General features: G+C 43.4%; 1 protein-coding gene across 2 annotated transcripts in view; it reads left to right on the top strand.

Moving 5' to 3' along the window:
* CRHR2 (corticotropin releasing hormone receptor 2) overlaps nucleotides 1-12,142 on the top strand; it is a 136,954-nt gene that overhangs the window by 49,298 nt on the left and 75,514 nt on the right. The gene's annotated exons all lie outside the window — the stretch shown is intronic.

Below are 12,142 nucleotides of genomic sequence, written 5' to 3'. Positions count from 1 at the left end.
AGGATGAGTTCTGGAACCGTGCTGAGGGAGGTGGAATCAGGGCGTTGTCTGCAGTCCCTGTAGACACCTGAGACTGCGACTCTCTGCGTTTCGGCTGCTCTGTTTATTGTCACAGAACCCCGGGGAGAGTGTCCCTGAATGGTCACCCGTAATTCCTCTGCTCAGCCACAGGGTGTCACTTAAAGTGTAGGTAAACTAAATGTCCAGCGGCAGCCGCTCTGAATCACTTGGGGGTGGAGATGATCATAGAATCAATAAGGTTGGAAAAGACCTCAAAGATCATCAAATCCAACCTGTCACCCAACACCTCATGGCTACTAAATCGTGGCTTCAAGTGCCACATCCAATCCCTTTTTGAACACCTCCAGGGATGGTGACTCCACCACCTCCCTGGGATGCATGGTTCTCACCAGAAAACTGGAGTGAACAGTGGTCTTGGACTTTGTTCTGCTCTCATTACCGACAATGCTGCCTCTGCAGCTTCCCTGTCTTGCTGGATGGTAAAAGAGATTCACTGAAGTGAAGTGGGGACAATGGCTTGGAGGAGAAGGAGGGGGAAGATGTTCTGGAAGGAACCCTACTGTCTGACACTGCCTTTGTGGAGCACTTGCTTGAAAGATGGTCAATGGCTGAAGTTAGGTGGTTAGTGGTGGTTTCACCAGGGCTGCTCTGAAAGGCTAGATAATGGGAAGTGCTATCCTTTGACCCAAGCAGGTGTGTGTTGTGTTAGAAGAAGAAATGGAAGCTATGCTAAGCATAATATAGGCAGTCGGGGCTGAAGCAACTCTTAAGCAGTCAAGAAGAACCTGCATTTGGATGGTTCAGGGGTTCCTCCTTGCTGTCCATACCATGTTCATTGCTGTCCTGCTTCCTTTTGCATTAACCTGAACACTCCTGAGTGCTGTCTCCTGGTAGGGTACTTGACAGAGGCTCTATGTACCCTCATGTAACAAGAACAACAAAGAGGTATATTAACAGTGGGACGATGTGTTCCCCGGCTGTGACTGTTGAGCTTCCAGGTTGCTCATGGGAAGAGTCTTTTGCAGATCACTAAGTCCATTGATTTGATGTAGATTCTTTGGATTTTCCTCTATGTTCTTCAATGGCATGGAAGTATCTTTGCTGACCGTGCAATGATGAATCTTTGTGACTTCTGTGGCTTGGAAGAACAGTGCTTTAATCTGTGTTCTGCTCTGAGTAAAGTTCTCAGACTCTGAAAGTCTGCTGCCCTGTGAAAGGGAAACTCTTACTCAGCTTTGGACCCTAACATTTCTTATGACTTGACATCCAGATTAGAATAGCCATTCTTAGCTTGAGAAGGCAGTGAGAAATCTGATTTCCCATGGAAATTGGAAGGGAATGCATTTTTTAATAGATATTTTCCTTTCTCAGTGCAGTTTCGTTCCCCTCAGATGTTATTCATGGAGTTTGTAACTAGTAGCTCTTGGGACAAATTGATAAAATCAATAAAACTTGGATTGCTTTATATACTGTGCTGGGAGTAACAGAGGGCTGGATGCTGCTCCATGTGAGACTTGTGCAGTGAGAAGAAATACAGTGAAGCAAATTTGAGGAACAGAAACTTGGAAGGAAAGGAAAGGAAAGGAAAGGAAAGGAAAGGAAAGTGAAAAGGAAAAGGAAAAGGAAAAGGAAAAGGAAAAGGAAAAGGAAAAGGAAAAGGAAAAGGAAAAGGGAAGAAAAAGAGAAAGAGAGAAAAAGAAAGTCCTCTGTAGTGTGAGCTCTTTTCAATCTTCCTTACCAACACACTGTACTGAAGAAAGCCAGGATTCTAGAGATCTAGTTTTGGTTCATTTTGGCCATCTAATCTGATCTTCTGAATTTCCCACTTCATGTAAACCTCATGTATAAACTCACTTACTTGCCCTGTTACTGTGTCGGTGTTTTAACAAACATCTCCCTCTCATTAGTCCTCTCTGAAAATGAACATTTCCACCTGTCAGCTGCCAGCACTGTGCCAAAGATGACTGTCACTAAGGAAGCCTTCTTTACAGCACTAAAATAAGAAGACTTTCAGTTTGTTTTGTTTGAGAAGTGAGGGAACAAAGGTCTGTTTGGATTTGGTTCCCACTTCAGAGCCTAAGTCTCAAAAATGACAGGGCTGAATCCAAGTCCACCTATGATGGTGCATTGCATTGCCCAGTCCCAGGGAGAGAGGCTATAGTAGTATGAACACTGAGTTATGCTGGTGCTCTTAGTCTTTCTGGAGAGAGGGCTAAAAGATCACCACAAAGGTCGTCTTGTGTCGTAAGTGTCGCCAAGAAGGCCAGTGGCATCCTGGCCTGGATCAGGAACAGTGTGGCCAGCAGGAGCAGGGAGGTCATTCTGTCCTGTACTCAACACTGGTTAGGCCACACCTTGAGTCCTGTGTCCAGTTCTGGGCCCCTCAGTTTAGGAAAGATGTTGAGATGCTGGAAGGTGTCCAGAGAAGGGCAACAAAGCTGGGGAGGGGTTTGGAACACAAGCCCTATGAGGAGAGGCTAAGGGAGCTGGGGTTGCTTAGCCTGGAGAAGAGGAGGCTCAGGGGAGACCTTATTGCTCTCTAGAACTACCTGAAGGAAGTGGCAACAGGACATACTGCAAGTTGGACTAGATGAACTCTACTGCCTCTTCTAACCATCATTTCTGTGGTTTGGAGATATCCTCACAGATTTCAAATGGACCTTTCAGTGTTCTTAATCATCAGTCTTTCCTTCTTCATGGACACCTGTGACATGACACTTCATGGTGGTGGGTTTCAGTTTCTAGGACACTGGAGCTATAGGCAAAATATGAAGAATTAGTATTACATGATGTGCAACAGAGTGAAAGTCATCTCTGTGTTTTGTTTTGATTCCAGATACCTGTTGATGTGTAATGTGTGCTTTTTCTGCACCGTGTTACTTGGTTTAGTTCATTCATTGCTTGCTTTTAGGGAAATCAAGTGAAGCTCACAGGACACTGACCTTTGTCTAGTTGCCATGTTACCTTAATGAATATCAGCTGGAAAAGGCAGGGCTAATTGCTTTGATTTAATCCTGAAATGTTGATGACTCACTGATGGCTCGTTCAGAAAAGCTGTCTGCTCAAGGTAGGATGGAATCAAAATAGCTTCCTCGAGATGAAATTAAGCAGTTTAAGTGCTGGAAGTTTCCAATATCTGGGTCCTGACTGTTGCATGCTGCATGTTGGAAACTTGAACTCCAACTTTGATATCCACATCCTGTTCTGCCTGAGGGTAAGTGGAATGAAGTTTCTTCTCAGCTCTTGGAAGAGAGCATCAGTGACTTGGTTCAGATGTTCCTCTGACGTGCCTGGAGCTTGCATCCAAGTGGTGAGCTAAACATCTAATGCAGAAGCTCTGACACACCTGAAAGCTTATACTTTCTGAGACCGTCTGGGAAATATGCAGAACTTCTAAAAATTAAAAGCTTTTTCATCTCACTCACTGACTGGCTTCCACTGCTAATTTATCTCTCTTCTGCAATTACAAAAGGTTGCAGGAATAGTAGAAGTCTGAGGAAAAAAGGAGAGAGGAAGAGCAGAGCATCAATCAGTCAAGCAGACTAGGAATGGAAAGGAAGGTTACTGGTCAAGGTGAAAGTGGGTAGAGAGACAGAGACTTTGCTCCTGAAGAAGAATGAGTTATGAGTCACTGTGGGAATGGGCGAAGGTGGAGTTCCTGCAGAAGACTTTAGTGAATGGGTGAAGTGATTTAAACTGTAGAAATGCCACTGTGCAAGAGTAAGAGCTGGCAGCGTAGCATGGCAGGTTGTGCAGAGGTGAGAAGCAGCAACCAGCCCCTAGAGAATTAAGGACAAATTATTGCGAGGTTACGTGAAGAGATGGCATAACAGAAGAGAGGTGAGGAGTGGCTCAGATTTTAGTGCTATCAAAGAATGCAGTCCCTGAACCCTCAAAGGGGGATGGAGGGTAAAAATGAAACCTGCAGAAAGCATTTGAGAGTAAGAACTGGAGTGCTACCCAGGCTGGCTGCCAACTGTGAGACAACAAGCAAAAATGTGAGTTTCTACCCCAAAAGAGCAGGAGGTGAGAGAAGGGAATTGTTGCTTAAATACCAGATAGAAAGGATGAGTGTGATACCTGTTGTACTGCATCCAAGGCAGGCAGCACAGAACAGACACAATTACGGACAGCAGTGCCACCAGAGTCTCTGAGGAAATTAAAATTCAACAGAAGAATGTCAGAGCTAAGGTATCTGTCTTGTAAATGAAAAGATGATGTGCAGCTTGGTTTTAGCATTTTTGGCCCAAGTACTGTGCTCTTTTGGGAAGAGATGTTCACAGACTAGTTTCATGATGTTTTATTATCTGTTCTCCTGCTTTCTTGTTCCCTGAGTTGGTGGGGAGAGCATGTGACAGGATCACAACCTTCCCTCAGAACAGCTTTGGTTCTGACTGTTGCCTTGAAAGATCAACTCTCATCGCGTTTGACTTGTCTGACCACAGCTTGCACCGACTCAAGCCATCACTGGACATCACTAACATGTGAGGTTGTTCTGGTACCCTGGCCCAGTAAAGAGGCCTCATTTGGACCTGTGCAAGTTGGAAAGGGATAGGACTTGGGTAGTTTTATGCTGAATAGAGCTTGTAACTGTTAGACCACACAGTAAATGCGATCTGTTTCACACCCTGAGACTGACCTCAGGCAGGCTGCTTCAGTCTCCTGCCCTGTGTAAAGTAACTCCAGTCTCAAGTTGCACCAGGAGAGGCTTAGGCTGGATGTTAGGAAGAAGTTCTTCACAGAAAGAGAGATTGGCCATTGGAATGTACTGCCCAGGGAGGTGGTGGAGTCACCATCACTGGAAGTGTTTAGGAAGAGACTGGATGGGGTGCTTGGTGCCATGGTTTAGTTGATTAGATGGTGTTGGATGATAGGTTGGACATGATGATCTCAAGGGTCTTTTCTAACCTGATCTATTCTATTCTATTCTATTCTATTCTATTCTATTCTATTCTACTAATTTCTATTCTATTCTATTCCAATGAATCAGGAACTTTGAAGCCTTGAGACTTCTCTCCTGGTTTGGTGGCTTTTCTTTGGTTTGGTTGGGTTGGGTTTTCTTTCGGTTTAGAGCACAAGAATTTACCTTGTATTATGTTACCTCTATTCCTCAGAGTCATTAATATCTTAGGGGCTGAGCAGGACAGTTTTGAGGACAGAATCTGTGTTTTGCTGTCCTCCATAAGAGATTTTATATGAAGACTTTCAGATCTACAAAGTGCTAAGCAGGCAATTGGATTTCAGTATCCTAACATCATTGTCCCCAGGAGTCTCTTCCAGCAATAAATTTCTCCTATTTTCAACATGAAAATGTGAACTGAATGGAAAGCTTCCCTTTGTGTGGGCTGAGAAAACTGAATTTCTTTTAATTAGCATCTTAAAAGTTGCAAAAATGTCCCATGAGCTTGGCTCTTTCACCTGTGTAAGTGATCACTACACTTACCAATGTATTTTGTGTTGAGCCATGTTTTCACAGCTCACCTGTATCTCTCTGTTTTCCTACCTTGTTGTCTCGGTGCAGATCTGCTGGTCTGTAGCACCTGCATTTTTTTTTTCCCCTGTGTGCCAAAGGAAATGCTTAGTTATCAAAATCACATGTATTCAGCTCTTTGGTGCTCTTCTCTGCAATGCAGAGTTGTTTCCTAGGCTACATTTGCCAGTGCAATGCATATTCTGTTGTCAGATACCATATCCAGTGGATTTTGCCTCGCTCTTTGATCCAGTGAAGATAAATTATTGACCTGTCCTGCTTTATCAGTGGAGCCTGTCTTCATGTGCCATAAGCTGAGTCTGGTTTTCCCAATATTTTTGCTGAACATACACTTCCACTGTACAAGACTGTAACAGAAATGAAGAAGAGGAGTTCAAACTCTGGGGGGATGATGCGCGAGAGACGAGACAGTATGTTAGAAGCAAACAGCCTTTGATCTGGCTCTGCATTGTCTTTTCGTGCTAAAACCAAAGCAACAGTGTATTGATTCTCTGAAGGCTCATTGCCTGCTCAGTGTCAGCCCCATGAATGCAGCTGCAACTTGCTGTGAGCAATGCAGGTGTGTGACCAAGCGTCACCTGGGTCTGCGCAGCTCCCTAGCGCCAGAAACTGAGTGGTAGTGAAACCAATAGCTTAACTCTGGGTTAAAGAAAATCACAGAATCAACCAGGTTGGAAGAGACCTCCAAGACCATCAAGTCCAACTGGTCATGCAGAAAATGCAGAATTGCAACTTTTACTTAAGTGAGTAAGTTGAAGGAGAAACAAAGGAGGGGGTGGGGTGGGGGGAGGAGAAGAGTAAAGAAATCTATGCAGGGGGGAGGATAATTGGTTTTTTTACTGTGCATTGTAGGGCTTTGATGCATGAGTGGGTCTGCCATAGCTCAGCAGAGGTGCTGAGGATACTGCTGTCTGTACCTTTCATCCCACATCCCACTTCACAGACACTAATTTATTTATGAGCCAGCTTCTGGTTTGCTGTAGCTTACTGCAGGTATCAGGTCTTTTGAGTGCTTGTAGTTTGATGGTCAGCTCAGCTTTGTGCTCTGGGACATGACAGCTAGAGCCAGTCAGTCTTGCAGTTGCAATCCTTATTGGAGAGTGGATGTCATTAACTTTCCCCTCTGTTCAACCTTCACAGCTATTTCCATTGCAGTGATGACTTAGATGAGCTAATTGCACAGATTATGCAATTTGCTGTACATAATACATATAATTTAGTAATGAAGGAGTAGTGCTATGTACTAACATTTCACATGAACCTGCCTTGGAGTACAAGGGCCTGGCAGGAAGCTTTGCAAAATAAACTTGAGCATAGAAGTCTTAAGTAAGAGTCAGATCATTGATGGGAAGGAAGATCTTGAGAACACCTCTGTGTTCCTCAGGGAGTGCAAATGTGTCCTCAAAAAAAAGGTTTCTTGATAAGTAGATTTGAGCTCCACTATTAGCAATGTTCTGAATGCTCATCAATCATGCTTTGCATCTTTAGAACAATTTACTTCATTTTTCTGCAAGATCAGGCAAGAGATTTTTTTTTGTTGTCTTGTTGTAGTGATGATTTGTTGTCATGGCATGGTGTTGGCTGCAGCATTTTCCCGTTTCCTTCTTCCTGTCTGAACCAGATTATTGATGGTTATTGACAGTGAGTTGACCTTCATCTTGCTTACATTGTGATGCCTGGGCAGCATGGTATGTCACTGCAGTCTTGCTGCCCAGTCCAGCTTGGTTATGTTCCTGTCATCCCTAAGAGACAGCACAAGAGAAAACAGGCTCAGGTTGCACCAAGCGAGGTTTAGGTCAGATATTAGGAATAGTTTCTTGAACAAAGGGGTGGTCAAGCATTGGAACAGGCTGCCCAAGGAAGTGGTGGAGTCACCATCCCTGGAGGTATTTAGAAGGCTTGGACATGTGGTGCTGAAGAACGTGGTTTAGTGGTGATGATCTTGAAAGTCTCTTTCAGCAAAAAGAGTCCTGTGATTGCATCACTTCTGAACGTGCTCTCTACAGTCATGATTCTCATGTAGCTTTTTCAGTGGTGATCTCTGGTTTTATTTTAAGCCAAGTGTAAATGTTTTAAATTCAACACATGATCTATAGCTAAATACAATATCTGGGCTTCAGTCTCAGAAAACAATTGGGATTCAGCGTGCTGACTCCAAGACATTTTTGTCTCATAACAGCTTAACGCAATCATATGAAGAAATTCTCTCTGCTTCCTTTCCCAAAATAGAGACACCAGACTCAATTGACTTGTTATTTTTATCTGGCATTCTAGGTTGATTGGTTTACTTCAAAGGATTTTTTAAAAAAAAAAGATAGAATAGAATAGAATAGAATAGAATAGACCAGACCAGGTTGGAAGACACCTTCAAGATCATCAAGTCCAACCTATCATCCAACACCATTTAATCAACTAAACCATGCAACCAAGCACCCCATCAAGTCTCCTCCTGAACGCCTCCAGTGATGGTGACTCCACCACCTCCCCAGGCAGCCCATTACAATGGCCAGACACTCTCTCTTTGAAGAATTTCTTCCTAACATCCAGTCTGAACCTCCCCTGGAGCTGCCTGAGACTGTGTCCTCTTGTTCTGATGCTGGTTGCCTGGGAGAACAGACCAGCCCTCGCCAGTCTACAGCCTCCCATCAGGTAGTTGTAGAGAGCAATAAGGTCTCCCCTGAGCCTCCTTTTCTCCAGGCTAAGCAACCCCAGCTCCCTCAGCCTCTCCTCACAGGGCTGTGCTCCAGACCCCTCCCCAGCTTTGTTGCCCTTCTCTGGATGCATCCCAGCAAGTCAACATCCTTCCTAAACTGAGGGGCCCAGAACTGGACACAGGACTCAAGGTGTGGCTAACCAGTGCAGTGTACAGGGGCAGAATGACCTCCCTGCTCCTGCTGGCCACACTGTTCCTGATCCAGGCCAGGATGCCATTGCCCCTCTTGGCCACCTGGGCGCTTTTGTTGAAGTAAACTCACCGATTTCCTTAATTCCCTGCAAACATGTTAAACTTTCCTGCAGTTTCTGTTGCCATGTCCAGTTTAACATGGTCCTTAAAATTCCACATGGCTGTGAAAGCTGAAGTATGTTTCTACTTTCTCTAACTTATCTCCAGAGGTGAGGCTCTCAGTTTTGAGTCAGCCTGGTGCCATCAGCTGATTGTCAAGAGACTGCACCACGACTCCTCTGGGCTTTCCTTCACTAGCCGCTCTCCACCCAGCAGATCTTGAGGAGCTGTGGTTTCCACGGTTTTGGCAGCATGTGAGAATCCATTTCCCTCACAGTTATCACAGGGGAAGGTGTCTTTTTACACTTCTGTTTCACAGGATATTGGAAAGGGCAGGTAGGGAAGCTCTTGCTGTTCAAGATTTCTTTTGCCTTTAATGAAGTTGGACTCTGCTAAAGGCACTCTGAATATCACTAAAGGAACTAGCGCTGACAGAACTGCGTGAGCTGCTTACTTCTGTTGATCAGATGGTTTATCTGATCACAAAATGAAGAAGTTTTGAAAGCTTCAGCAGCTGAGGGTGTGTTAGTGCTGCTGTAAGGCAGCTGAGGAGGTGTTAGTGCTGCTGTGAGGCTCCCAACATTCTTCTAGCTTAGTGTTTTAAGTTCTGAGGTCATTTCCTTTGAGCAAGAGGACAGCACCTCTGAATGGGGGGAAAAGGAAGTAGAAAGTGATAAAAGAGAAGGTAGAAGGGTTTAAAGGAGGAATTGTAAATTGACTGTGATCACCTGCAATTAAATAGCATTCTCTGCAGTCTAGAGCATCCTATGAATAGTTTGCATAACTGATTTTCAATACTAAGGTAGCAGAGTCACTTGAAGTAATAGGTGTATGTGCACTGCATTGTAAATCTATTTAAACAGAGATAATGAGCTGCAGTCTTCTCTTAGACTGAACTAAATCCTAGGTAATTCTCTGAAGCTAAATGTTTCTTCCTATCCCATCCTGGATGTACAATCATGTATCAACTAATTATAGCAATTAACCGAATTTCACAGATGATGACCATAAAAAAACTTAGATGATGTACGTTGCATCTCCTTCAGGTTTCAAAAATAATGAGAACAGATTTTAGCTAACCTTGTACTCTCATTAGAAAGTCTCCTAACCACCTCCTATTGATTGATCCAAAGATAAATTCTTGTGCACAGGAAAGGAGAAGACATTTTATTCTAAGCACTTCATGTGTAATTATCAAAGGAATCGTCTATATATAAGGGTTTAGAGTCTATTTTAAGAGGCGAAGAGTTACAGGAGGTAGTGGATGAAATGATCTTGTTTTTACATGATATAATTAAGATCAGATAGCTGAGAAGAAGGAAAAGAAAAAAAACTTGGTAATGATTTCCTTTAAAAAAAACCCTCTAATGGGAACTCCTCCAGAACATTGTAACTCTGCAGTAGTTTTCCTTTACTCACCAAGGTTTCATTTAGAAAGTGTTGCACAGCAAATCTCTGTAAATTAGAGCAGGTGAATGGAAGGTTCAGCTGTGAACTTCCTCATCTATGGTTTTGTGTTATGGGTGAATAGGAATAGAATGGAATGGAATGGAATGGAATGGAATGGAATGGAATAGGACCAGGTTGGAAGAGACCTTCAAGATCATTGGGTCCAACCCATCATCCAACACTATCTAATCAACTAAACCATGGCACCAAGCACCCCATCAAGTCTCCTCCTAAACACCTCCAATGATGGCAATTCCACCACTTCCCCAGGCAGCCCATTCCAATGGGCAATCACTCTCTCTGTGAAGAATTTCTTCCTAAACCTCCCCTGGATGTTAGGAAGAAATTCTTCATAGAGAGAGTGATACACCACCAGGGAGGTGGTGTAGTGGAGGTGGTAAGTGGAGCCTGGCTTTGATATGAGTGCCAGGAGTACTTCCCTTGGTGTGTTTGCTGTGATGGGTGCTTCCTTGGGAATGAAGATTTGTTCCATGTTGTGTGGGTTTGCAATTTGTCCTCAAATAACTGTGTTCCTTTTTAGCTGTGATCTGTGACTGGGGTTTTCCTTATGCTTTTTGTAGTCTTCTCAGTGTCTGGCTTGGATCCTTCACCCCACTTCCAGTGTCGTCTTCTTACACTGTTTCCTTGTAACCTTAGCTAACAGAAATTTAGGAAAAGTGCAGTTTTCAGTTTTGTGTGAGGACATCTCAAGAGCACCATGAGGGCCTGGTTCCCTGAGCTTTGCCTCCTGTACAAAACCTCCAGATGCCACCTGAAAAGAAAGTATCTAATTCAAAGGATCCAAAATGTTCTTTCATGTGTATGAATCCATCACTAGTCCTGCTAAAACCATGTAAGGATGAAAATCCAAATTCAGGCAGTTTTTTTTATCACTCCTCTGTAGCTCTGTCTTCCTGCATGGTCTGTATGCACCCCAGAGAATTCTGTTTAGGTTTTGTGACTCTTAAAATTCTTCTCAGCCCACTGCTAGAAAACTGTAGCGTTGTATTTGTTCAGTCTCAAGATCCCAAATGTTGTTAGAACCATAAGCACAAGGTGGGATCTACCTTGCTGAGTTTTAGCCATCTCTGAATGGTGACTGATCTAAGCCTGTCTTCTCAATTCCATTTCTGGCCAATAAAGAAAGGTGCATAAACCAAATCACCCTCTGAACATGCATGTCTTTAACAGTAACCCAAGGAGCTTCCACATCTCTACTGCTTCTATGCTTAAAAGCAAGTACATGAGGAAAGCCTGTTGTAGCTTGGCTCAAAGACGCACTGCTTGAATGGGCTTTCAGGGCCATCTTTGCAATGCAAGCCAAATAGAGACCTCATAGAAGTCTTTAAGCATAATTTGGGACAGATAGTTAGTCTAGCCAGGCAGGCTGAGATACTGCAGCAGCTAATTAGAACTTAACACTGTGGGTCTTTGTACCACATTTAATTACTTCTTTAAAAAGCAGTTACTTTAGTTCTTTAGTTACTACTTCTACTTCTTTAGTTACTTCTTTGCTTTATTCCTATCCTGTCTTGTCTAGAGGTAAGATCTGATCCACATACGTATAATTATGTGCCTTAAGAGGTGGCAAATGCATCACTGAGGCAAAAACTGCAGGTCTTCCAGAAGGTCTGCATTGCTCTGTAAAAGGCAGATGACAGAGCCTGTAGAGACAGGCTGGGTCTGCCTACTGCAATATTTTAATATAAAATGCATAGAGTGAAAATTGAAGCAGTATTAGAGCTTGATAGAACAGCACTTACTTAGTCTCTTAAGGTGCTGGGCCAAAAAGGACATTTCCAGTGGAAATTGCTTATTTTTCTTATAGGAGAGGCTTCAAGATTTGGATGGAGAGGTTTATTCTTGCACTGCAGACTTTTTTTTCACGTTCACATTAAATTAAAAGTCAGTCCAAACTGTCAAGCTAACATAATTTTCAACAATATTATGCAGCTTTTCAGTCACAGCATGCACATGAAGGTTGTATTGCCATAAAAATGTAATGCACTGCTTTGGAAAAGCAATCAATGTTTCACTCCAACTTCAATTTATATAAAACAAAACCCAAAGTAAAAAGCAAAACAAGTTGTCTTTTAATGAGGTGCATCGAGAAAAGTGTGTCCAGCAGGTCTAGGGAGGTTCTTCTCCCCCTCTACTCTGCCCTGGTGAAACCACAC

The sequence above is a fragment of the Dryobates pubescens genome, chromosome 21 (assembly GCF_014839835.1).
Source record: "Dryobates pubescens isolate bDryPub1 chromosome 21, bDryPub1.pri, whole genome shotgun sequence".
Taxonomy (NCBI): Eukaryota; Metazoa; Chordata; class Aves; order Piciformes; family Picidae; genus Dryobates; species Dryobates pubescens.
Note: the sequence above shows the minus strand (reverse complement) of the source record. Positions and strands in the feature narration are given on the sequence as shown.